The sequence below is a fragment of the Macaca nemestrina genome, chromosome 11, assembly GCF_043159975.1.
Source record: "Macaca nemestrina isolate mMacNem1 chromosome 11, mMacNem.hap1, whole genome shotgun sequence".
In the NCBI taxonomy this organism is placed as follows: Eukaryota; Metazoa; Chordata; class Mammalia; order Primates; family Cercopithecidae; genus Macaca; species Macaca nemestrina.
The window spans coordinates 37462443-37490425 of NC_092135.1; the positions used below are offsets into that span (position 1 = coordinate 37462443).

The window sequence follows — 27983 nt, forward strand, 5'->3', positions numbered from 1 at the left end:
TTTATTGCATATTAAAAAGATAGATTATTATTTAGTTATGCTAAAAGTATACATAGCCAAAAAAGTTTCCAATACCCAATCTTTAAAAGCATTTCACTTTATATTTTAAAGTAATCAACTGACTAATCTGATTATATTGTACCCTTTTCTAGATAAAAAATTTATGGAAGAAATTTCAACAATTATTTCCAAGTACTGTTCCATAAAAATACTTTGCATGTATTTATTTGTATTGCTATGTTGTTGTCATGTTCATATCTAATAGCATTCTCTCTCTCTTTTTTTTTTTTTTTTTTTTGAGATGGAGTCTAGCTCTGTCACCCGGGCTGGAGTGTAGTGGCGCAATCTCGGCTCACAGTGAGCTCCGCCTCCGGGTTCATGCCTCAGCCCCCTGAGTAGCTGGGACCACAGGCCCCTGTCACCACCCCCGGCTGATTTTTCGTATTTTATGTAGAGACGGGGTTTCACCTTGTTAGCCAGGATGGTCTCAATTTGCTGACCTCGTGATCTGCCTGCCTCGGCCTCCCAAAGTGCTGGAGTTCAAGGCGTGAACCACCGCACCCAGCCATAGCATTCTCTTTACTTGCCTAGTATAGCCTATCTACTCTTGTTTAACCCATGTTCATTTCACTAGAAATTCCTCCTTTTATCATTAATGTTTTACTATCCACTTGATCATTCCTATTAGCATACAAATATACTATCCTTTCTCCTTAAAAAAAAAAAAAAAAAAAAAAAAAGGCTAGGCATGGTGCTTTACACCTGTAACCTCAGCAATCTGGTAGGCTAGGGCTGGGGGATTCCTTGAGGCCAAGAGTTTGAGACCAGCCTGGGCAACATAATGAGATCCCTGTCTCCACAAAAAACAAACAAACAAGCAAACAAAAAAAACCAAAGTTGTTCAGACTTCACTGTCCCTACCAACTACTTATTCTCCTTCTCTTTATAGCAAAATACTTAGAGATATTTTATTTCCTTTACTCAAACATGCTTGTATAAATACTCTGATTATGTTTTATATCTCATCACCCCATTATGAATACTGCCATCATTTTCACCATCAAAGTGATCAAAGCCAATTTATTTGAACTGTAGCAGCATTTTAAGTAGTTGATCATACCCTTTCTCCTTTATATACTTTTCCATGTGTCTTCCAACTATTCTCCCTTGGTATTCCTTCCACCTCAATGGTCATTCCATCATTGTCTTCTTTGTTGATTCTCCTCCCCAGTCCCTAAATTGGTATATTCAAGTATCAGTCTTTAGTGTTCTTCTCTTCTTTATTTATACTCATTTTCTTGGAGGTATCATCTATTCTCATACATTTAAACATTAGTATATGTCAAAGACTTCTAAAATGATATTTGTCACCCATAACCCTCTATCAGATTGAATTTCTGTAAATCCCGTTGTCTACTTGACATCTCCACTGGATATCTAACAGACATACTTCAACATACTTCAAAATGAATTCTTAATAACCCCTTCCAAAATCTACTCCAACCATAGCCCCCGCACCCAAACCATTTTTCCAGTACTCAAGCAAAGATCACTGGAGTCATCCTTGAGTCATCATTTTCTCTTACAATCCCACACCCAGTCTTCAGGAAATTCTGTTGTTTAAAATCTAAATATTTCTAGCACTTCCACTGCTACCTTCAAAATTTATTTCCAAGATTACTACAGTGTCATCTCAACTGACCTGTGTATTTATATTTTTGTTTATTAGTGTCCATTCTCAATACAAGAGCCAGATTTTATTAGGAAATGTTCTCAGAATTAGTACCTATGCTGGCTGGGAGGAAGGAAGGAAGCATTTTTGGGCAGAAGGTGAGGTTGGGCTGTAATTGAGTTTCAGAAAAGGTCAATGAACCCTGAAGGAATCTATGAAGCTATAATGGCTCTTTTAAATTGTCCCATGGTTGTGGATCACCTGAGGTCAGGAGTTCGAGACGAACCTGACCAACATGGAGAAACTCCGTCTCTACTAAAAATACAAAACTAGCCAGGCATGGTGGCACATTCCTGTAATCCCACCTACTTGGGAGGCTGAGGCAGGAGAATTGCTTGAACCCAGGAGGTGGAGGTTGTGGTGAGCCAAGATTACACCATTGCATTACAGCCTGGGCAACAAGAGCAAAACTCTGTCTCAAAAAAAAAAAAAAAAAAAAAAAAAAAAAAAAAAAAAAAAAAAAATCCTAAGGTTGTAAGGAGTGACAAGGCTTTTATGGCTTTTATTTCCCTATCAACCATTTAATGCATATAGTCTGCCCCCAGAGACAGAGTGAGAGTTTGCGTGAATAGACTCTCTTCAGCTGAGAGCAAATCATAGGAATGCTTGATAGCTAAAAGCTAGCAGGTGGCAGCACTGTCAGAAGCTGTAGAATAAGTCCTTTAATTCTGATAGAGAGTGTAGTTGGAGCATCACAGTATCACTACACAACCAGCTGAAAATCACTGGTCTTAAAGAAATCATTAGGGGTTAAGTTAAACTAAGCATTTATGTCTTAGTTCTTTTAAATTGAGGGTAGAATATTACTAGGTTAGTTGTCTCTCTGACAAAATATAAATTCTATCTCTTCCAGTGAGCTTTATACAATGTTTACCAAAAAGTGTGAACTCTAAGGCTCTCTCTCTCTCTATATATATATATATATACACACAAACACACATATATAAATAAAATATAAAGATATTTATTATAAGGCATTGGTGCTCACAATTATGGAAGATGAGAAGTCCCACAATCTGCCATCTATAAGCTGGAGACCCAGAAAATTTGGTGGTAGTAGAATCCAAAGGCCTGGGAGATAGAGAACCAATGGTGTATGTTCCAGTCCAAGTCTAAACGCCTGAGAACTGGTACACCAAACACAGAAGACTGATGTCCCAGCTGAAGCAATCAGGCAGAGAGCAAATGCAACCTTCCCTAACCTTGTGTTCTGTTCTGGCCCTCGAAAAATACACACACATACTGGACAGGGCAATCTGCTTTACTCAGTCCACCAATTTAAATGTTACTCTTTTCCAGAAACACCCTCACAGACACACCCAGAAATAACATTTCACCAGATATCTAGGCATCCTGTGGCCCAGTCAAGTGAATTGACCATCACACCTGTCACTTCTAATGGGATCATATTCTGAATTGATCATTGAACCAACATGGTCTAATTTCCCACATTCTATAATAGATTAGATCTTTTTTTTTTTCCTTTTTATTTCCAACTTTTATTTTTAACATTGGGGTACATGTGCAGAATGTGCAGCTTTGTTACATAGGCAAACGTGTGCCATGGTGGTTTGCTTCACAGATCATCCCATCACCCAAGTATTAATCTGAGTGTCCACTAGCTATTCTAGCTGATCCTCTCCCTCCTTTCACCCCTTGACCTTTGACAGACCCCAGTGTGTTTTTCGTTCCCACCATGTGTCCACGTGTTCTCATTATTTAGCTCCAACTTACCAGTGAGAAATGCAGTATTTGGTTTTCTGTTCCTGCATTAGTTTGCTAAGGATAATGGCTTCCAGCTCTATCCATGTCCCTGAAAAGGACATGATCTCATTTCTTTTTATGTCTGCATAGTATTTCATGGTGTATATGTACCATTTTCTTTATCCAGTCTGTCATTGATGGGCATTTAGGTTTATTTCATTTCTTTGCTATTGTGAATAGTGCTGTAATGAACATATGAGTGCATGTATCTTTATAACAGAATGGTTTATATTCCTTTGAGTATATGCTCAGCAATGGGATTGCTGGGTCAAATGGTATTTCTGCCTCTGTGTATGAGAAATTGCCACACTGTCTTCCACAATGGTTGAACTAATTTACACTGCCACCAACAGTGTAAAAATGTTCCTTTTTCTTCATATTCTCACCAGCATCTGTTGTTTTTTGACTTTTTATAATAACCTTGCTGACTGGTATGAGATGGTATCTCATAGTGGTTTTGATTTTCATTTCTCGAATGATGAGTGATGTTGAGGCTTTTTTCATATGGTGGTTGGCTATATGTATGTCTTCTTTTGAAAAGTGTCAGTGCATGTCCTATGCCCACTATTAAATGGGGTGGTGGTTTATTTTCTTGTAAATTTGTTTAAGTTCCTTAGAGATGCTAGATATTATACCATCTACCAGATGCATAGATTGCAAAAATTTTCTCCCATTCTGTAGGTTGTGTTTTTACTCTGTTGATAGTTTCTTTGCTGTACAGAAGCTTTTAAGTTTAATAAGATCCCATTTGTCAATTTTTGCTTTTGTTGTAATCGCTTTTGGCATCTTCATCATGAAATCTTTGCCCGTGCCTAATCCTGAATGGTGTTGCCTAGGTTTTCTTGTAGGGTTTTTATAGTTTGTGTTTTACACTTAAGTCGTTAATCTATCTTGAGCTAATTTTTGTATATGATGTAAGGAAGGGCTCCAATTTCCATTTTCTGCATATGGCTAGCCAATTCTCCCAGCACCATTTATTAAATAGTGAATCCTTCCCCCATTGCTAGTTTTTGCCAGGTTTGTCAATGATAAGATAGTTGTAGGTGAGCTGCCTTATTTCTGTGCTCTCTATTGTGCTCCATTGGTCTATGCGTCTTCCAAGGTACTTTCAAACACAACAAGGAATTTATGATTCAAGAGAAAGTAGTGTTACCAACCAAGCCAGTCTCCCCAAAATGGGGTCTTTCCCTGTTTGGTGTCACAAAGTCAATACGTAAAACTGAATGTGAGCATCAAGCAGGGCAGGTTTTATTTGATGGCCATAGAATTGAGAAGTGGCAACATGGCTCAGAAATCAATTTCTCATCTAGTATGGGGTGATGGGGCTAACATGAAGGGGTTTTCTGATGAAGTGGTTGAACATTAAAAGTACAGGGAGGAATATTCATGTCTTTTTCAGGAATGCACAGTGAACTTCTGGGAATAGGTAGTGCTGCCTTCTTTTTTGTCCTTTTATCACTTCTTTTGATCGTTATCATAGTGATGTCAACATGGCACTGGTGGGAGTGTTGTTTAACATGAAATAAGATAATAATAAAGCTTGAGGTCTTTTTGAAGACATTTGGTCAGCTATTATATTAGCCTGTTCTGGCCTTGCTAAAAATAAATACCTAAGACTTGGTAATTCATAATAAAGGAGGTTTAATTGGCTCACAACTCTAGAGGCTGTACAGGAAGCATGGTAGTATCTTCTTTTGGGGGGCCTCAGGGAACTTTTACTCATGGCAGAAAGCAAAGTGGGAGCAGGCACTTCACATGGCCAAAGTAAGAGCAAGAGAGAGTGAAGGGGAGGTGCCACACACTTGTAAACAACCAGATCTCATGAGAACTCACATATAATTACCAGGGAAGTACCAAGAGGGGATGGTGTTAAACCATTCATGAGAATCTACTTCTATGATTCAATCTCCTCCTACCAGGCCCCGCCTCCAACACTGAGGATTACGATTCTACATGAGATTTGGTAGGGACACAGATTCAAACCATATTATTCTGCCCCTGACCCTCCAAATGTTGTATTATTCTCACACTGCAAAATACAATCACACCTTCCCAACAGTCCCTCAAAATCTTAACTCATTCCCCAACATTAACTCAAAAGTCCAAAGTCCCATATCTCATCAGAGACAAGTTAAGTCCTTTTCACCTATGAGCCTGTATAATAAAAAACAAGTTAGTTGCTTCCAAGACACAATGAAAGGACAAGTATTAGGTAAATATTCTCATTCCAAAGAGGAGAAATGGGCCAAAATAAAAGGTGCTACGGACCCCATGCAAGTCTGAAAGTCAGCAGGACAGTCATCAAATCTTAAAGCTTCACAGTAATCACCTTTGAATCCATGTCCCACATCCAGGTCAAACTAGTATGAGGAGTCAGCTCCTGAAGCCTTGGGAAGCTCTGTCTCTCTGGTTTTGCAAGGTTCAGACTCTGCAACTGCTCTCACTGGCTGCTATTGGGTTCCTAAGGCTTTTCCAAGTGTAGGGTAGAAGATGTTGGTAGATTTAGAATTCTGGGGTCTGGAGGATTGTTGCACTCTTCTCATAACTCTGCTATGCAGTGCTCCAGTGGAGACTCTGCATAGGGTCTCCTCCCCAACAATTCCCCTGCACACTGCCCTAGTAGAGGTTTTCAATGAGGACTTTGCCCCTGCAGCAGGACTCTACCTGGACACCCAGGCTTTTCTATACATTCTCTGAAATCTAGGCAGAAGCTACCAAACCTTAACTCTTATAATCTGTGCACCCACAGTCTTAACACTACATAGAAGCTCCCAAGGCTTATGGCTTGCATTCTCTGCAGCAGCAGCTTGAGTTGTATCGGCTGCCCTTTGGGCTGATGCTAAAGCCAGAGCAGCTGGGATGTGGGGAGCAGTATCTTGAGACTGCACAAGGCAAAGGGGCCCTTGGTCTGGCCAAGACATCTATTCTATTCTCCTGGACCTCCAGGTCTGTGATGGGAGGGGCTGCTGCAAATGTCTCCAAAATGCCTTCAAGGCCTTTTCTCCATTATCTTGGCTATTAACACTTGGCTCATTTTCACTTATGCAAATTGCTGCAGCCTGCTTAAATTCCGCCCCCCCCCCACCCTCCCGAAAGTGGTGCTTGTTTGTTTTTTTTTTCTACCACATGGCCAAACTACAAATTTTCCAAATTTACAGTTTCTATTTCCCTTTTAAATGTAAGTTTCAGTTTTAAGTCATTTATTTGCTCGCACATATGAGCATAAGCTGTTGGAGCAGGCAGACTACATCTTGAACGCTTTGCTGCTTAGAAATCTCTTCTACCAGATATCCTAAATCATAAGTCTCAAGTTCAAAGTTCCACCGATCCCTAAGGCAGGGGAACAACGTACCCAAACCCTTTGCTAAGGCATAACAAAAGTGACCTTTGCTCCAGTTACCAATAAATTCCTCATTTCCATCTGAGACCTTCTCAGCCTTGCCTTAACCATCTATATCACTATCAACATTTTGGTCACAGCTATGCAACAAGTCTCAAGGAAGTTCCAAAATTCCCTTCCTCTTCCTGTTGTCTTCTGAGCCCTCTAGACTCTCACAACCTTTTCTTGTTACCCAATTTCAAAGTTGCTTCCACTTTTTCAGGCATCTTTATACCAATGCCCCACTTTTTGGCACCAATTTCCTGAATTAGTCTGGCCTCACACGTCTGTAAAGTAATGCCTGAGACTGGATAATGTATAAGAAAAGAACTTTATTCAGCTCACAGTTCTGCAGGATATACAGGATGCATGGTCCATATGCTTCCAGGGAGGCCTCAAGGAACTTTTACTTATGGTTGAAGGCAAAATGGGAGCAGGCACTTTACATGGTTGAAGGAGCAGCAAGAGAGAGTGAGGGGGAAGGTACCACTCGTTTTTAAACAACCAGATCTCATGAGAATTCACTGTCACAAGAACAGCACCAAGGGGGTGGTGCTAAACCATTTCTGAGAAACCACCCCCATGATTTAATCACCTCCCACCCATCCCCACCTCCAACATTGGGGATTACAATCTGACATGAGATTCGGTAGGGAAACAGATCCAAACCGTATCAGCTATCTTGGACCTAACCAGTCTCAGCTAGTCTGAATACACAGAAAACTTCTTACAGCAAACATCCAGATTTTTAAAGATAAGCAGAGTTAGTGTTGAGTAGAAATTCAGGTATGTCATGTAGTAATCACACTGGGTAACAAATCCCCCCTTTTCTTATATTCACTTCTTTAGAGGTTCAAACATGTGAGGATCCATCTTCTATAACTTCTTCAAGCTGAATTTGGATGCTGATATGTCCCCCGAGGAGTGAAATTATTCTGTAGCTAATCTTAGGTAGGTCTGGTTATCTCCTGGGTGTGAGTCTAGCTGTTTATATCACTGAGTAACTGCTATCTGTAGTTTTACGGCCTCTATTTGTTTAGACACAAATAAGACCAGACAATTTAGGAGACAGGACCCCAAAATCAAGAGAAGTACAATAGTAGTTAAAGGGCCCAGGAAGAACAAGAACTAAGTGAGATTAGGGATGGCCTATTTTATGATGTTTTTATATTCCTTGAGGGTCTGTGTCCTTTTGGTTAATTGGTGGAACCACTTGGCCTGGTTGTAGATTATTTTAATGCCTTTTTGAATTAATCTTGTACCCAAGTACAAGAGGAAGACTTGGTGACTATACTATATACACCTCACCTTGTTTTGACAAGTAATCAAGAGCCAGATAGTTACCAAGCGCAATATTGGCTAATGAGACTAGGGAGAATTCACGTAAGGGGATCATCATTCTCATCAACTTGCATTTCATAACTGTCATGAGGTTGCAGAGGGTAATCTCATGGTAGGCAAACCTTCCCCAGCTTTTTAGGAGACTGCCTGTTATCCTGATGGAAGCTAGAATAAACCTAATCACCCTTTTATTCCTTGGGCAAAAGGGGGACAGGAAACAAAGATTTTGACTTCTCTGGGGATTAGGTGCCATAGGGGGCAATCTCCTTGAGGTCATGTGTTTTCCAAACACGGTAGGCTCTGGATGCAACAAGGTTACTCCCAAAGCAAAGATGAGGATACATATAAGAGGGCAAGTAAACAACGTCCTGACAGAAAGTATATGCAGGCCCAGGGTAACTTATTTGGTTGAGGGTTTTTGTCCTCAAACATATCAGTAATTTTAGATCTGAGAGTGATTCAACTCAGTAAAAGGGACTTTATTCCTTAGGTTCACGCAGCTACCTTTAGCTGGGTATATCCTATAAATGAAGACTGCAGTCTCCAGGTGGCATGTAGATACCATTTTATTCTGAGACCCTCAGAAGTAGATTTAGTAATGGAACATGTAAATGCTGGTCCAATACTTCTTTGAATTGACTCAGGCAGCCTGAATCTGAGGACAATTTTTCTTCAGTAGTAACTTTACCATCTCATGTGCAATCTCAGTGTGGGTGGCAAAGTCTTTTGCCCATCCTGAGAAAAGTGTCAATGAGAACCAGGAGGTATTTAAAGGTTTTTAAGGCTCTGGGCATATCTGTGAAATAAATTTTCCAGTCTTCCCCTGGACGTTTATGTTGTTACTTCACCAACTGAGCAGCTCCCTTTTGCCTCCCCCACCCAACTCTGAGAGGTGGTTATTAGAATTTTTAACACAGCATGTGGGGAAAATCTCAACCATCTCCTTGTCTAGCTCCCTGAACTTTGGGGCCATCATGCTCTTGAAAAGCCGGTTTTGAAGAGCCTCATGACCAAAGTGAGTGGTAGAATGAGCTTCTCTAATGGCCTGTAATGTAATTTCTTCTGGGAAAATAAGTTGTTCATGAGGACTTATTAGCCCTCCTGGATGATTTAGAACATCAGGTATATTCCAATTTGGAGGGCTTTTTCCATTTTTTTAAAGAGTAAACCAGGGTTTTTTGTTTTGTTTTAAAACAAGGAGCAGGATTCAAGAGGGAAAGCAAAAGTGGCATTTGAAGGGTAACTTTCTTAAAGCTGCTTGTTTTGGCATTAGATTGACTTTATTATTTTCTTTAATTACCTTAGTTTCCCCTTCTGGTGGCCATGGCCATGAACTATTGCCAGCTGAGCTAAATTTCTTACAGCCTGCAATAACTTTGCAACTGGAGAGCCTTGCCTGGAGATAGCCATTCTACTCCTGTTTCTTTTATGAGGGTCTGGGTATGGTGGAGAGTTCAGATGGTTAGGGGTTGTCCAAACTTTTCTCTTTTCAAAGGAGGGCCATGACTGCCATCAACCAAAGGCAGGGTGGCCAGCCTTTAGCAACTGGGTCCAACTGCATGAAAAAGTAGGATACTATGTGGGTCAGTGGGCCCAACCTTTAAGTTAGTACTCCTAAGGCTTTTCCCTTTTCATGAACATAAAGATAGAAAGATTTAGTTAAGTTGGGTAGGCTTAAAGCTGGGGCCCTTGTGAGCTGTGTTTTAAGTTTGGGGAATGCTTGGTTACATTTTGTCATTCATTTAAAAGGCCCTGTGTCCTTTTAATTATTTTTATAGAGGATGGGCAATGAGGTCAAAGCTAGCAATTCAGAGGCTGCCAAATCCTGCCATGCCCAGGAACCCTTGAAGTTGTTTCCAGGTCTTTGATTGCTGTAGTTGGCATATTACTTCCCATCTCCCTTGGGACTAACTTTGTTGTTCTTCTTCTAGGAGTAACTACAGATAGATTACTTGTTGCTGAGATATTTGTGCTTTTGGGGGAATATCTTAGAACTCCTTTCTGCTGGGAAGTTAAAGGTTAACGGGTATTTTGATCCCAAATTTTTTAGAAAGGCTGGCAACAAGGATGTTATCCACATATTGGAAGAGGGTTCCTTGTTCAAGAGTCAGTAACTCCAGGCCTCTCCAAATATTTTTGAGACTGGGTATAGGGTTTGAACTCTTGAGACGACACAGTCCATGTTAGCTGCTGGGTTTTTTTTTTCTATCTGGGAAATCCTGCCACTTTGTTAAGTAAGTATACCCCTGGGTGTGTTCAAAACAGAGTAGGTGGCCCCTGTGTCAACCAAGGACCCAACAGGCTTGTCCCCTACATCCAGTGACAGTCAGGACACCTTGAAGTATAAGTAGAGGGCCAACTGAGGAGCCCCTAGGACCTGTAGACTTTTTTTTTCTACTTTGACCATCTGCTACTCTGAAACACCTAGGTGGGACATTCCCCCTTCCCTTTCCTTTCAAGATGGGTCCCTTTTCCAGTGACCCTTTTCCTTGTAGAAGACACATTGGTTTGATCCTAGTCTCTTAGGTCTTTGGAATCTTTTCTATTGGTTAGAGGACCAGCAGTAACTCACCGGAGCTGTGATTTTCCAAGAGCCTTCAAAGCCCTTAGTAAGTAAACTATGCTTAATTTCTGAAAAACACAAGGACTGCAAATCTTCACTCTGCATCAACTGAATGCAAATAGGTAACAGCCAGTAGTTGGGCTTGCTTTTTGGCCTCTCTTTCTTCTTTATGTTCCTCCTCCCCTTCTTGGTTGTTGAACATCTTATTGCCTAGGTATATTAGTCTTAAGATGGGAGCATTGAGCTCTAATTTTACCTTTTGGAGTTTATAGCTAATGTCTGATGTCCTCTGGGAGATAAATAGATTTCAGAACTGCCTCTCTCCCTCTGCTGAATCAGGAGTAAGAGCAGTATACAACTTCATATTTTCCCCTCAACCTCTCTGGGAAGATATATAGACCTTTCTGGGGTTGTTGATTAAATTTTCTTAGCTTACTCCAGTTAGTGGGTCTTTCTTCTGTGGCCTTATTCCCTTTAACATTAATGTTTCATCATGCCTGAATCTTGCCTTTTTCATTCCTGTCTCAGGATCCCAAAGGGGGTCAAGGTCTGTCACAACCTCATTCCCTGGTCTCTTAACAGGATTTTTTATCTTGTCTCTGTGGGTTCTGTCCATTTCCTCCCTAGCACTTCTAATAACAGAGGATTTTATTTTCTTTCTTCTTCTTCTTTTTTTTTTTTTTAATTTTTCATCCAGTGAGGAGAATGTTCAAAAGGGACTGGACATCTGCTTGGTTGGGGTTATGGGTCTCAAAAATACTCTAAATGAGGTTTTAAATCCCCAGGATTTTTCCCTAATCATTTAGAATGTGACTTCTAGTTGTGAATATCTGAAGTTGTGAAGAGAACATGTACAATAACCATTCCTCTTTCCCATTGGTAACTTGCCAGAGGGAATCATAGAGGAAGGCTGGTAAGATGCCCTGCACTGGGTACCATCCAGGTTCACTCTCTGAAAGGAATCAATGGGTGATTGGTGAGAATGAGGTGTGTTGCCTGCAGAAGCCACTGGGGGTAAGTGAGTTATAGGTCTAAGATTATAGAATTAAAAAACAAATCTCTTATAATTTTAAGAGTAAATTAATACCTTGGAAAAATCTTAATATAGGTGACCAAACTTAGAAAGACTGTTATAGATAATTTCTTTTTAATTGTAGGCAATTAAATTACATACAAAATTTATTTTATAAATTTGTTTCCTACAATCTTTATTAGGACTGAGACCATGAACAACATATTTTGACCTTCTGATTTGCTTGTACTACCTCTTTTAAAATAAGAAGTCATTTTATTTTAGGACAAAACTTTACCAACAGGAATAAAGTTGCTGGGAATCCCTGCCCCATCTGCCAAGATCACAAGTTACATGTTGATTTTAGGATTGTTAAGCTCTCGGAACAGTTTGTCAGTGCCCACACGGGTATTATTTTCCATGCTCCATACACAGGAGTCCGTATGAAGCAGCATAAGATGTTGACCCATGTCATCCAGAAAGTCAGAGATCATGGTCTCCTCAGTTACCACATCTCCCAAGTTGAACCCCGGGACCTTGATTTTAGTGCCTCTCATGGAGCTATGAGTGCTTCTCTGCCAGTCCCCACCCTGGTCTCAGGTGAACCCTGGTACCCATGGTACAGCTGTAAACAGCCATCAGAGAGTGAACTGTCTCCCCTTTGCCAGCTCTATCAGGGTTATCTCTAAGAAGAGAGTAACCCCCGCACCTGAGTCAATGCCCAAGATGCTCTCAACACCACCAGTGGAAGCCTCCTTCACTGAAGAGACAGGCCCCTAGTGTGCTCTGGAGTCAGAGATTGGGAAGAGGCTGGGCCCAGAGGCTCACACCTGTAATAACAGCAACAGTCTGAGATGGGCAGATTGCTTGAGCCCAGAAGTTCAAGACCAGCCTGGGTAACAAGGCAAAACTCTGTCTCTACAAAAAAATACAAAAATTAGCATGGTGTCTTGTGCCTGTATTCCCAGCTACTGGGGAGACTGAAGTAGGAGGATAGATTGAACCCTGGAGATGAAGGTTATAGTGAGCAAAGATCATGCCACTGCACTCCAGCCTGGGTGACAGAGCAAGACATCTTCAAAAAAAAAGTTTAAGAAAAAAAAAATACTGTGAAGAGACCCAGAGACACTAGGAGATAATGCCTAGATTTATATGATGGGATATCACCCAGAAGAGTTGTATCGTTTATGGCCAAGGCAGATCCAGGAAAGAAATGAGTGTGCTGATGGGGATAAATCTGAAGTTGAGGGATGGCAGTACAGATGCGTATGGAAAACCCCAGATCCTGCATATTGTAAATAGATGGGCTGGTCATCTATGGCCCATATGTTTAATATGGGCATAAACATAAACCTTTTGCTGCTATTTCAGAATTCTGCCACCTCAGCTTTTCTACAGTTAAATGTTGGGAGCAGGCCCCTCAAAATCTGGCCATAAATTGGCCCCAAAACTGGCCATAAACAAAATCTCTACAGCACTGTAACTTGTTCATAATGACCCTAATGCCCAAGCTGGAAGGTTTGGGGTTACGGGAATGAGGTTAAGGAACACCTGACCTGCCCAGGGCAGAAAACTGCTTAAAGGCATTCTTAGGCCACAAACAATAGCATGAGCAATCTGTGCCTTAGGGATATGCTCCTGCTGCAGTTAACTAGCCCAACCTATTCCTTTAATTCAGCCCATCCCTTCGTTTCCCATAAGGGATACTTTTAGTTAATCATATATCTATAGAAACAATGCTAATGACTGGTTTGCTGTTAATAAATATGTGGGTAAATCTCTGTTTGGGGCTGTCAGCTCTGAAGGCTGGAAGACCCCTGATTTCCCACTTCACACCTCGCTATTTCTGTGTCTGTGTCTTTAATTCCTCTAGCACCACTGGGTTAGGGTCTCCCAGATCGAGCTGGTCTCAGCAGTTAAACTCTATCTCTGGTCAACAAAAATACCCCAACTTACAGAATTGTATATTAATTAAAATTCTTTTTCTTAGTTGCCTCACATTTTAGTAAAAACCTGAGAAGTAAGAAATCCTGAATGGTTTTTTAGATGTCAGCATTTTATAGGTGAAACTATTCCACAAGTCTTAGAAACATGTTTTTTCATATTATAATCCCTTTTCATTGGAAATGACCCAGACATCTAGCAAGCATTTACTATTGAATTTAAAATAATTTTAAGATTTTAAATTACACAAAAAGTTTACCTACAAGTATTTATCCCTTTTATATGTATTTAATTCTTTCATTTTTAAGAGTTTATCTAGATTACTTATGAAAATGCACATATTAGAGAAAGTTAGTTATCATTTCAATTTAATTTTTTATTAACTATTTTTATAGCCTGTGAATATCAGGTGTTTACCTAAGAATGAAACTTAAAGTTAAACACATAGGTATTTTGCCACTAACAAACAAGAATTTTCTGTTTTTATTGAACCTGCAATATTAAGTTAGTCTTATCTGTCAAAAAATTACACAAGTTTATTTTTGGCTGCAGTTGTAGTCTTACAGCATTTGTGCCAAACCTTGACATCTTAATCAGTAAACACAGATAAGAATGTATGCTAATAATTTTCAAGGCTTTTTAATTTCAATTTATTAAAAAAACAAGTTTTTAATCAAAAATTACTAAATTCATGTAAACTTAAAGAATATTTGGACTTTTAAAATTTATGAGTATTCATTTACTTAGAAGCCACTTGGTAGCATGCTAGACATACCACATAGGATAGTACAAATGTATACATATAAACACATTTATGCATACACACACACATACACACAAGATCCAATGGCTTTTACCTTGAAATTTTAGCCATGAGATAGTAATATAAATTACCCATTTTATAAAATATAGCTGAATCTATTTATTTTTATTATACTTAAGGTCTAAGGTACTTTTTATTTATTTATTTTTATCTTTTTATTTTTTATTATTTTTAATTTTTAATTTTTTTATTTTATAATTTTTTTATTTTTTAAATTTTTTTATTTATTTATTTTTTAATGAATCTAATTTTTTAAACAAAATTGGAACCTATTCCCTAGCTAAACTTTGTTTCCCCAGTACATAATCCAAGGAAGGCTGTGAATCAAAATTTGGGTAAAGTATTTTCTATGGCATTTTATTTTAAAAACCTTCTTTTGGTTTTTTTTTTTTTTTTTTTTTTTTCAGTTTCAAATGACTTTCTAATGTTTCCATTTCAGTTAGACCATAAATAATGAGTCTTCTCTCAGCCCCAGCAACTTAGTAACACCAGATTCAAAGCAGAGGAGAAAAGAGAGGAAAACAGAGAGCTTTAGAAGACTCTACTTAACCCTAAAGTTGCAGGTTAACCATTTGAACTCTAGATTTTCCTTATTGTGCACAAAACCAATATTGGCCATTGTACCCAGCTGTCTCTGGTGTCTTCCTGAAGGCCACCCAGGTGTCCCTGGCACCCTGTCTCAGAGGTTCTCCCCTAGGCACTTTAGCCTTAGAATGGGGATTTCTTCTAATCCCTCAAAAGTGGTTCCTTCACCTCTCAGTCTCTGTATCATCCTCCTCAAATGCTCTGGTTCCTCTCACACTTTAGAGAACTCCCACAGGGCCCTCTACTGAGGATGGGACCATGGCCTCATGCAGCGCATCCCTGTGCACAACCCTGAATTTGGGCAAGCATCCCCACTGTGCTTAGCTTAGGGGGTCCTTCCCAATACAGCTATATAACCTTTGCCTGCTTGCTTATGTTCTTACAACAATGGTACGTTACCTTCCCCAGAGCTGATCCCTGCATGGAAAGTCAGGAGAAATGCGTGTCCATTGCCAACTGATGCTGTCAGGTACCAGTTGTCGAGTCTCTAGGGTGGGTAAGGGTGATTCTCAAGCAGATAGATTGATCATCTAGCCCAGGGCCCCATTCTGAGTCACTAGTTTTGTTACTGACAAAGCCAGTACCCATAAAAATGGAGTCTTTCCCTGTTTGGTGTCATGAAGCCATGACATAAAACTGAATATGAGTGTCAAGCGGTGAAGGTTTTATTCAATGGTCATAGAATTGAGGAGCAGGAACATGGCTTACAAATCAACTTCTTGATGAGTGAGGGATGAGTGGTTTAAAATATACAATTGTTTTTCTAATAAAGGGGTTGAACATTAAAAGCGAGGGGAGTAATCCCTGTCTTTTTTGGACAAGGGCAGTGAACTTCCCAGAACTAGTAGTACCACCTTCCTTTTGTTCCTTTTATGACTTCTTCCAGGCATTGTCATGGCAATTGCTAACTGTCATGGTGCTGGTGGGAGTCCCATTTAGCAAGGAAATGAGATTATAATGAAACTTGAGGTCATTTAACAGTCATTTGGTCAGCGATCTTGGTTTTAACCAGTCTCAACTGCTTTGATTACAAAAAAAATTTCTTACAGCAGGCATCCTGATATTTAAGGATAAGCAGAGTTAGGATGGGGCAGAAATTCAGCTCTATCATTTAGTGATCACACTGGGTAACAGTAGGTCTCTTAAGGCATCAACTATGTGACATGAATTTAGTCACTTCAGTGGTTTCAGGAAAGTTTCCTTAGTACCAGGGATTTTCTACATTGCTTCTTTCTCCATGAAATTAGTTCTAAAAGTAGTTGTTAATTTCTTTAGCCTATGTAGCATTTTTTTGTCTAAAATACATACATCCTGAAAAAGAAGAACTGTCAACTTTTTTGGTCATTACCACTCGTTTGTTTTCCAAAATAATCAACCTTCAATCAACCTTCCCAAGCAGAGAGATTGACCATCTAGCTCAGGACCCCATGCTGGGTCACTAGTTCTGTTGGCCAGATGTGGTATGAGGCTGCAGGCTTATCAAGGTAAATAAAGTACTAAACATGTATGATCTCAAGAAAGTCTGCAATTCAGAAACGGAAGAAAATAAACACATTATTTTAATGCAACTTGGCATGTGTATTGATGCAGATTTGCCCAGGGTCCTGGTTGAAGGTCACCAGAGAGGAATCCTGAAAGACAATTAGGGTTAATCTGTTGAAGGCAAAAGGTGGATATACTGTTTCAGAGAGAAGAAGCTATGTGTACAATGGGTAAGAGGACAGAAAGAGCACAAAACACACTGGAAAGTGCAGGTGATCAATAGGCCTGGGACTGAGAGCATGAGGGAGACAAGAAGTGGCCAGAGGGAGGTCAGGGCCATAGCCAGTGAGAAGTATGGTCGTATTATATTTATAAAATCATTTTTCCAAATCAGAATTCCTTCAATAGGATAGGAAATATGCTTGGAAGCAATTGTAAATTGGAACACAAGGGTCAGAAACTGCAGGAGAATTGTTTTTTTATTCATAGTTTACAACACATTGAAAACATCACCATTTGAATCTATGTGAATTATCCTTTCCCTAATTTCAAAGGTATCTACTGAGGACTAAACTCTGAGTTTTTGTCTTACACAAATTCCTATCTAAGAGGTCCAGGGAGTCATGCCCTACAAACCATAAATTCCCATCAGATGGGTTTTACTTAACCCTATATATTGTGACTTACTTTCCAGTCTGACTCTGGCATAACATTATGAGACAAGGAAATAATCAAAATATTTAACCCAAAATATATTCCCTTGCCATACCTTCAAATTGCTCTGCAAAGTCTTGTGGGAAATATCCACATTCTACAGAGAATACCCTTTCCCCTTTGTTTTTCATCCTTCCTTTCCAGATCCAGAAGATAATCAGCTCAGGGCCAGGCACCCTTTTAGGTCCGATAAGAAACATTTTACAACCTTCTCTCTCTCTGAAGTCTGCTCTCTGAGAGCTTCTGCACAATAAAACTTGGTCTCCACAATCCTTTATCCTAACCTGAACATTTCCTTTCTATTATTATTATTATTGTTTTCTTTTGTTCAGATGGAGTCTCACTCTATTGCCCAGGCTGGAGTGCAGTGGCACGATCTCGGCTCACTGCAACCTCCGCCTCCTGGGTTCAAGGGATTCTCTCACCTCAGCCTCCTGAGTAGCTGGGATTACAGGTGCCCGCCAACACGCCCGGCTAATTTTTTGTATTTTTAGTAGAGGCGCGGTTTTACCATATTGGCCGGGCTGGTCTCAAACTCCTGACCTCAGGTGATGCGCCCCCCTCGGCCTCCCAAAGTGCTGGGATTATGGGCGTGAGCCACCACATCAGGCCAATTTCCTTTCTCTTGATCCCAGGTGTTCAGATCAACTCAACCAATTGTCAACCAGAAAATGTTTAAATTTACCTATAGCCTGGAAGCCCTGGCTTTGAGTTGTCCTGCCTTTCTGAAACAAAACAATGTATTTTTAAAATGTATTTGATTGATGTCTCAGGCCTTCCTAAAATGTATAAAACCAAGCTGTACCCCGACCTCCTTGGGAACATGCTTTCAGCACCTCCTGAAGGTTGTGTCACGGGCCATGGTCACTCTTATTTGGCCCAGAACAAATCTCCTAAATTATTTTACAGAGTTTGACTCTTTTCATCAACACTACGAGTAATATTAAATCATTTTGTGTGTGTGACTATATACTACACAGAGAATCCAATGAAAGATACAAGTCTTCTTCTTCTATAAAAGTGTATGTATGTACCTATATGAAATTGTGTATACTTAATTTCAAGGTGTTCATAGTTTTCCTGAAGCTCATTCATAGTTGCTTTAGGGAATTAAGACTCTTAAATGTAGTACTTACGTATCAATTTGAAATAATATGTTTGTCCCCTTTCCCTAAAACCACCAGTACACAACAATAATTTTTGTTTCCAATTCATTCATTTAGTGACTAGAAACATGAAGTACTACATTACTCAGCTTCTGGGCAGGACCAGATGTATACCACCCTGGTTACATAATCCCTTATCTATGAGTGTATAAACTTTCAGGGAGTAGTACCTTTCCTTATGTCTGTTCTAAATCACTCAGATGGTATTATAGCTCCATTTCCTTCTGTTTCATTCTCACTGGAGTTAGAGGCCAAATGTGAACACAGCTGAAAGAGTCATTTTGCAGAAGTAAGTGTAGGTACTTGAAGCAGGGGCCCCATCATTTATAGTTACAAGATGTCACAATGACTTTATTAAGGGGAGAGATGTGTATCCATGTTCTTAGTGAAGCTCAATTAAAAAACTACACCTAACCTTCTGATGTTTCCTTCTATTGAGCACTTGAAGCAGCTGTCTTTGGCTCTAGAGTACAGTGGAAATCTTTTGTTATAAAGTGAGAAAAGTCAAAGGTTTTATTTTTTCATTTATTTCTGCTCTGCCACTTCTATATGCCTTCCAATGTAAGCTTAATTCACACAGCAGGTGCATACTCATTTGATTGAATGACTATTTTTTTTAAACAAAGCCTGACACGTAATTATAAAGCCTCTAGTTAACATAAAAAGTAATATATATTTTTCATACATTTCAAGTTGGAAAAATACAAATTCTATGCCAAATATTTTAATCACCTAAATGTGGATCTACCATGATAAAAATGAAAGCTACTTAAGAAGTGTCTTGCACACAATCTTATATATTCCTCAGTGAAAGGCAGGCTGAAAAGGTTTGTGATAAATAGGAGGTAGGCATTTTTTGACAGTCATACCTGTCTGTCTGCACACCTGAGAGGTTATGGAGAGAGAGTTCATTGTGAGCTTGGATTAACAGAAAATGTCCAGTAGTTGAAATCCCAGTAAAAAATATATATATAGTTTGAGCCAAGTGTTTGATTGTAAGAAAAATTGTTCATTAAGAGTATTTGGTGGCTGGGCACAGTGGTTCATGCCTATAATTCCAGCACTTTGGGAGGCCAAGGTGGGTGGATCACCTGAGGTCGAGTTCGAGATCAGCCTGACCAACATGGTGAAACCTTGTCTCTACTAAAAATATAAAAATTAGCCAGGCATGGTGGCGGGCACCTGTAATCCCAGCTACTCGGGAGGCTGAGGCTGGAGAATCACTTGAACCCAGGAGGTGGAGGTTGCAGTGAGCTGAGATTGTACCATTGCACTCCAGCCTGGGCGACAAGCGTGAAACTCTTGTCTCAAAAAAAAAAAAAAAAAAAAGAAAAAAAAGAGTATTTGGTCAGTGACACTGGTGTCAATAAAACAAAAGTGGTTGGTGATTTTAAGGTTCCTTGAAAGTCTTCTTATCTCAAACTATTTTCATCACAAGTCATATCTTCCAGGTACTGTAAACATTCCTTTCAGTTAGGAGGAATCTTCACAAAATACTGGAGAATTGTAACATGTAAACCTACTTGTTAACCACATTGAGATGAATTTATTAATTTATCCATTTCAATTATGAATTTACGAATTTTGTATCTCTTGTGTTTTTTACCCTAGGGCCTTGTGTAAATTCTGAGTGATGAAGACTTTATGGTACCAAAACATTCATTTGATAAGAAGTCAGTTGGGGGTCAGTTTATTGATTGGTTAAAATGCCCCTTTATTCATCCACGTTCAACCACTTTTTAATGAGTTGTGTGACATGTTTTAGGGCACAGGAGTTATTCTACAGCTTTCATGCCATTCTAGGGCACAGAGATCTTTGTGAAGTCATCTTTAGTCCTATTGGCCGTGTTTCATTGCGTAGCCAGTTTCTCTTGAGAATAGCGTAGCCTCCTCTTGGCTATAAATGGTAAATGAGGCAAAATTTCCCACTGATATTGAAAGCTTCTATTCTAATTTGGGATTTTTTCCCCCCCACAGCCCACAGGAAAAAAGAAAGCTACTGTTTTCAACCTTTGGACAGCAGAACAGGACTGTTATCTCTAAGAGAAGGGAAACAAACAAGCTCAGGCCAAACAATCACCCCAAATGTTAAACTATTATTCCTGATTTAAAGTGAACTGGTTAGCTTTTTAACCTTCAGTTTCTTTATTTGTGAAATAGGGATAATATTAGTGCCTACCTCACCAGATTGCTATAAGAAATTAATGAGAAAATTAAGTTTGGTGCCTAGCACAAAAGTTTAATAGATGTATCTGTTGTCATTACTCGTTTAAATTATATATTATATATAATAGGTGATATATATTTATCATATAACATATAATATAGGATAAATATCATATAATATATAATATATGATATCCTATAATATATAATATATATCATATAAGATATATATCATATAATATATAATATAATATATATCACCTATATAATATATGCAGGAGTAAGTGTAGGTGCTTGAAGCAGGGGCCCCCTTAATTATAGTTACAAGATGTCACAGTAACTTTATTAAGGGGATAGATGTTTATCCATGTTCTTAGTGGTTCACAGTGGTTATCCAGAAATAGTTTCCTTATATGGTAACAGTTCCCATTCCAAGTACCTTTACTCAAGTACCCTTACTTGAGTCAATCTCAAATTTGTACTATGGAATATTTTTCGGTGAGCAAAGTTAGGGAAGTTTCTCAGGGGTAAACCAGTTGGGTTAAAATATTTAAATTCCAATATCATCTAAATATGTTGGTTATCTTAAGCTTATAATAATAGTAAAGTTAAATTATAAAATCATAAAAGTTGTAATAACTTTGAACCATTTTTTAGTCTATTGCTTTATCTTTGTGCAGAACATCATGTGAAAACACCATTTTGCAGACACGTAATGATCAAATCTATGTTTAAATGCTTTCAGTAAAGAAGATGCATAGTCTGCCTCAACAGACCTTTCTAGAATTTCACAAACTTCAGACCAAACCAAAGAGCCTGTGCTGCTGTTAAAAAGTTGTCCCCTCCCCTCCCACTTCACGAAAGACAAGGGAAAACAACAGGACTATCTCTGAAGGCAAGAAGACACTGAAGCAAAACCAACCGCACCCATTGTTAAGCAACTTTCTAAATTCTCACATTTGCAACTAATAGCAGACATTTTAAGACCTACGGTTTGAAAGGTTAATTTTAATAGTAGTAAATGCTAGTTCTAATTTCTTAGCTGTGAAATTTAGTAAAACAACTTACTCTGGAGCAGCCTTGCTCTGCTATGTTGTTACTATCCATGGTGCAGTAAGATTGGTGCCAGAGTTCCAGGCAACAATGGAAGGTAGAGCATAGTCAAGAGTGAGACTATTTTGTATTCCAGCAACACTCTTTTCCCATCCATCAGCCAAAATTTTGTCTAATGTTTGATGCCAATGTAATTGTTGGCATGGAATCACCATGTTTAGTTGCACTGTGCTACCCAGTATGACAGCTAGCAGTCACATGCATGTGTTTACATTTAAATTCATATGAATGAAAATTAAATAGAATTTAAAATTCAGTTTCTCAGTCTCATTAGCCACGTTTCAAATACTCAAGAGCTCCAAAAAGCTAATGGCTACTATATTGGACAGTGTAGAAATTGAACATTTCTCTCATCTCAGAAATTCCTATTGGAGTACTGGAATTTCAGGAAGATCAGTATTTATCCCTGAGCTGGAGAAAACGTCATCTTGTTTGAAAGCTGAGTATCAGAACAAATTGGTTTATATTAGCAAGGAATACATGCAGATGGGATTTGAGTGTGCAACATGCTCTCTATCTGCCACATTATGTTTTGAGGAGCAAAGACTGACTCATCACATAAACTTTACCCCTAGAATTTCATACTCCATATACCTGTCTTCTGCACTAAATTTTAGCTGGCAAATAGAGAAGTGGCAGGGGGATTTGTACATAATATCTGTGAATTAGAGTTGGCACTATAAATTGGATATAGGACAACTACTTAAAACCAAAAGTAAAAGAATGCCTGCAAAGGTAGCACAGAAAACCTTAAGAATGAATTATACCATTCTCCATAGCAAATAAATGTGTCTATATTTCAATTTCTACAACAAATGCATGGTTTTGCTTTCATATTGCCAGATATCAAGTGGAAACATATTTTGCATTTAGGAGGTATAGCCCATTGTTTTAAACTAATGGTTTGCATTATCTGTAAGGAGGAATTTATAAGATCCCAATGGGAAATTGAGCTCCTACACAGTTTACTTATTTGTCTTCAAGGCAAATTAACTATCTAAGCAGAAGAAATGTGATTCCAAATGCATTTCAGTTCATGTGTAATAGTCCTAGCTTCTCTTGCTGCTTCACTATACCCCTGTCCACCAAAGGTAAGACGTCACATACGAATATTGGAATAGTCCCCCAATTCTATTTAAACTGTTCAAATTATTTTAAAAGTCAAAAGTGAAGGAAAACTGCTGATAATTATTAAGACTTTCCTATATAAAGGAAAGAATAAATTTCGATTATGTTAAAACTATACAAGAATGAAAGGAGACGGTGGAAAAAAATGTTACAATGCTTTTTGGTAGCTGAGCTAAAGGCTATTCTTCCTTATACAGGAAAGAATAGCAGAGCAAATATACCTCTCAGGTCATAAAGCACTAAGGCAATTTACTCCTGTCTGTGTTTTTATCAATGATCCTTCGTTTATAATCCCTGACCTCTGAGAAAATTTGGGCCCTGCGCATTCTCTCCCCAGCTGAAGGTCATGCTCTGTTCTGTTTGCTGTATCTGAAATAGCCGAATGCTTTCATTCTAAATCCATGCTTTGGTTCCTGGATCATCTAAGCATCTGATTAGCTCCATCTTTTATCTCCCATCTCAGTGGCTTTAGACCTTTGGTCTCATTGTTTCTGATGCTCCCTCCATACTCTGATTGATATAGGACAGCAAAGGTTGGTTTTAGAGCCCTAAGCAGGGCAAGCCTGGCAGCCTCCTTGCACTACAGTTAATACCTTGCCAAAAGCAGTCTGGTCTCTGGAGAGCTATCAACCATTTTTTAAACATTTTTTAAGCTTTTCATTTCCTCTTATGCCCTTTCATGCTTTACAACTACTTGAAATTTAAAAATAATAGTAATAATAAAGTAAATAAAAAGGCTTGAAAACATTACAGGTAACAAGAGCAAACTAATTGTTTAGTAATATTTCATATTAATTATTTTATAGTATACATAAATCTCCCTCTTTAATTTTGTTTGATAGATATTTTAAATGCCAGATTTAGGGTGGAATTATTGAAATTCATTTATAATTAGCATTTTCTTTATTAATTGCCTTAATTACAAAATAACACTCAAGCTACATATTTCCACTTTTCATAGGTCTTGATGTTGTATACACATCTTCCTTTAACTCCGTTATTAAGTCCTAAATCTTGTTTCTAAGTCAAAATATGTGTTTAAAATTGCCCAGGTGATCATCATTCTTTCAGTCTTACAGATCATCTTTCTGTTCTAGTTAATTATTTTCAAAAACCTATGTTGGTTTTATGATGTAGTACATAAAATATTGTGGTATACGGACAGCTGGAACACCTGGAGGACAGGACATCTACGTCTGAATTCCAGGCTCAGTAATAACAGGGTGGATTTGGTCATGCCACTTACTTCCCATCATCTTAGTTGCCTCTTTTGCAAGACTAAAGTGCTTTTCAAGATAATTTCTAACCAACTCTCATGTTCAAAATGTTATGGCTCAACAACAAAAATACAAGCAACTCGATTTTTTAAATAGGCAAAACACTTGAATAGGTACTTCTCCAAAAATAATATATACATGGGTATCAAGCATGTGAAAAGATTTTCAACATCATTAGTTGTTAGGAAGATGCAAATCAAAACCATAAGTTGGGATCCCTTTATATTCAGCAAGATGGTCATACTCGACAAAAACAAAAACAAATAAAAAACGCTTAAAACAGAAAACAAGTGTTGAAGAGGATATGGAGAAACTGGAAACCTCATGAACTGGTGGTAGGAATGTAAAACGTTCAGCATGTGTGGAAAACAGCTTGGTAGTTTCTCATTAAGTTAAACCTAAAATTATTATATGACCCAGCAATAATACTTCTAGGTATGTACCCAAGAGAATTTAAAACTGGTACTCAAACACTTGTACACACATATTAATAACATCTCTATTAACAATAGCCAAAAGGTGGAAACGATTCAAATGTCTATCAATGAATAACAAAATATTCATATCCATACCTTGGAATACTATTCAGCCATAAAAAGGAATGGAGAACTGACACATGCTTCAACATGCATGCACTTTGAAAACATTATACTAAGGAAAAGAAGCCAGACATAAAAGACCATATATTATATGATTCCATTTATATGAAATATCTGGAATAGGCAAATCCTTAAAGACAGAAAGTAGATTAGCAGTTGCCAGGGGCTGGAAGGAGTGGGGAAGGGGGAGTAATTGCTTAATGCATGTGGGTTTTCTATTTGCACTGATGAACAGGTTCTGGAACTAGATAGTAATGATGGCTGCACAATGTTGTAAATGTACTTGATGCCACTGAAATATACACTTTAAAGTAATTAAAATGGCCAGTCACAGTGGCTCATGTCTGTAGTCTCAGTACTTTGAAAGACCTAGGCAGGAGAATTGCTTGAGCCCAGGAGTTTGAGGCCAACCTGAACAACATAATGAGACTTTGTCTCTATAAAAAATAAACAAAATTAGCCAGACATGGTGGCGCACCCCTGTAGTCCCAGCTATTTAGGAGGCTGAGGTGGGAGGATCACTTGAGCCCAGGAGGTGGAGGTCGCAGTGAGCTTTGATAGCATCACTGCTCTCCAGCCTAGGCAACAGAGCTATATCCTGTCTAAGAAAATAAAAATAAAAGATTAAACTGGTAAATTTGATCTTATCTGTATTTTACCAAAGTAAGACAAATTATGACTCAATTTTCACAAAGTAGTGTCCTAATATAAGGCTTACCTCATGGAAAGAAAATTCCCATTCTTATCAGCCATTGGCAGCAGTTGAAAGGGGAATATTTTGTTTATATAGTTTTGCAATGTAAAGAAACAGCATTTGGAGGCATCATAGAAAGTAAAGTGCTGAGGAATTAATTTTCAAAATAACAATGAGCTCCTGATCTTCAGGAAATCAAATGTTAACATTTAGCTATATAATGCTTTGTTCTGATTGCTAAATCATCTCTTCTCTCTTTTTTTTTCTCTTTCTCCTTCGTTAGTATTGTCTTTGTCCTAAGGTATATGCTCGACTTTCTTATTGTTTAGTACAAATATGGTTCTCTCTCAGTTATATTGTTTCTCTTTTTTTGTTTAGTTTGTGCTCAGTGGTTCTCACACACAATTATGCTTTACAATACAAAAAACTCTACATACTTCAAATTAAAATATTCAGCAGATAGTGAAACAATAGGTTTGGGTTCCCTCACTACATTTTCAAGTTTGCAAAAGTTATCACATGTACAGTGTTGGATATAATGACATAAGCAGCTGAACTGGAATTTAGGTTTTATTTCCTCTACCTTAATAAGTCATAGTAATGTACATAAATTTAATAATTACAACCACAGTGACATTTGGATTTTTTTTTTGAAAAGCATTATTCTTTATTTTTTAAACTTTCTGACTTAGAGCTACCTGCTTGCCTATTATTAATTTAATTTAGTCATTTCTGTGATTAGCTTCTGGATAATACAGTGATTGATTTCTCATTCTATTCAGGTCTACAGTTCTGTCCTCCTCTGGTGAGCATTTTCTCCCAGGTTTTAAATTGCCCTTGTGCTCCTTCCTTCCCTCTGTTTCTAGGTTTGCTGTTTCTGGTAGTCTATGCCCCCAACACTCCAGTGCTGTCATCCTTGACATGCTTACCCTGTCTCTGCCCAGGAGAGGTGGTACCTATGCATAGAGCAAGAGTGGGCTCCCTGGGGACATGCTCCACCCATAGGGAAATAGCTTTCTTGCTCTTGGCCCTACTCTTCATCCACACTAGAATTTTGTTTTGTTTGCTTGCTTGTTGCCGTGTGTGTGTGTGTGTGTGTGTGTGTGTGTGTGTGTGTGTGGTGTGTTTTCTTAATATAATACATTTGCCTAATGAAACCACAACCAGCTAAGTAATTCTTTCCCTCAATAACCTCAGCATTACACTTGAGGCCTCAAAAGCTGTGGGCTTTCCGAAGGCAGTCTCCAGCTCTGCCAGTGAGTCTGGGTTCTGCCTACTGCTTCCTCACAGTCGTTCAGTGCTTCTGCGTATATGCCTCCTTTAGGAATCCCAGACAAGAAGCATAAAGCACAGTGTCATCCCCTCCTACTTCTCTAACTTCACAGGGAACTCTAATGTGATTCCAAACTTACCCTACACTCTATTGTGAAGAGGACGTGTATATTACTTAGTTTGAAAGAGCAGGACATATATGCAAACATTTGCAAACAAATAGAACGCCCCACCACACATACACAGCTCCAACTAAATAAACATCTCCAGACTTTTTCTTCTTTCTCTCTCTGCCTTTCTGTTTCATTCTTTCCTTCCTCTCCTCCCTTCTTTCTTATTTTTCTTTCCTTCACTTCCTCCTTCCTTCCTTCCTTCCTTCCTTCCTTCCTTCCTTCCTTCCATCCTTCATTCCTTTTGTTGTTTTTAAAGAGAAAAAGTAATTCAAGTAACTGAGTAAAACAGAATAGACTGGTAAACAGGATTGCATATTTACTCAAGTACAACTACTTACATAAAGAAATGCTGACTAATTCCCATAGGTATCTGGTTTCATCATCGGCTTCGACCCTTCTGAGTTAGAAGAGAAGAAGGGGGAGAAGGCCCTCTAATCCAGTAAAATTTATCTATTCATATTTAAAGTCCTTTAAGGTAGATGTTCAGCGAATTTTGGATAAAATTTGGAGTTTTTCTTTGGTCTCCTGCTTATCTCCTGGGTGAGATCTAGATATATGAAGGAGGGGTTTAGTGGCCTTGAAAGGCTTGAGGCTTTGGGAGAGAGTGATATCTCTGATCCCAGCAGTGTCCTCCCTCTCTTTATCCCTCCCCTCCTCAGGCTCCAGCTCTATCCCCGCGTTTCTCTGAAGCCCAGCTGACCTGGCCTTCCCTCTAAAGTATTGGTTGCTGCTGTGTGAGTGGTTGTGGCCTCCCACCCTAGATGCCATCTGCTGATGGCTTTTGCTGCAATCTGTGGCTGGCCAACAGTCTGTCCTTTCTCAGTATGGCCAGGGTACTGGCAGCCCTCCTTGATAAACTGGCCATACCTTGGCTCTCCCTATTTGTGGAGCCTGCTGAGATGCAGGCATGAGTTCCATCAGCTCTAAGCCTAGGTACAACTATAGAGAACCTTGCCTGTACCATGCCATAGCGGTGCCTTGCAAATGCATGTGAGAACTTCTATATTCTATCACTGCCCACAAAAATTACAAGGCAGCAGTGAATTAAAAGGTCTA

At 38.8% G+C, this 27983-nt stretch overlaps 1 long non-coding RNA gene and 1 pseudogene across 1 annotated transcript in view; one reads left to right on the forward strand and one right to left on the reverse strand.

Annotated features, from left to right (window-relative positions):
- LOC139357095 (uncharacterized) overlaps positions 1 to 27983 on the reverse strand; it is a 67841-nt gene that overhangs the window by 22196 nt on the left and 17662 nt on the right. The window lies entirely within an intron of this gene.
- LOC105492644 (small ribosomal subunit protein mS40 pseudogene) lies at positions 11698 to 12571 on the forward strand (annotated as a pseudogene).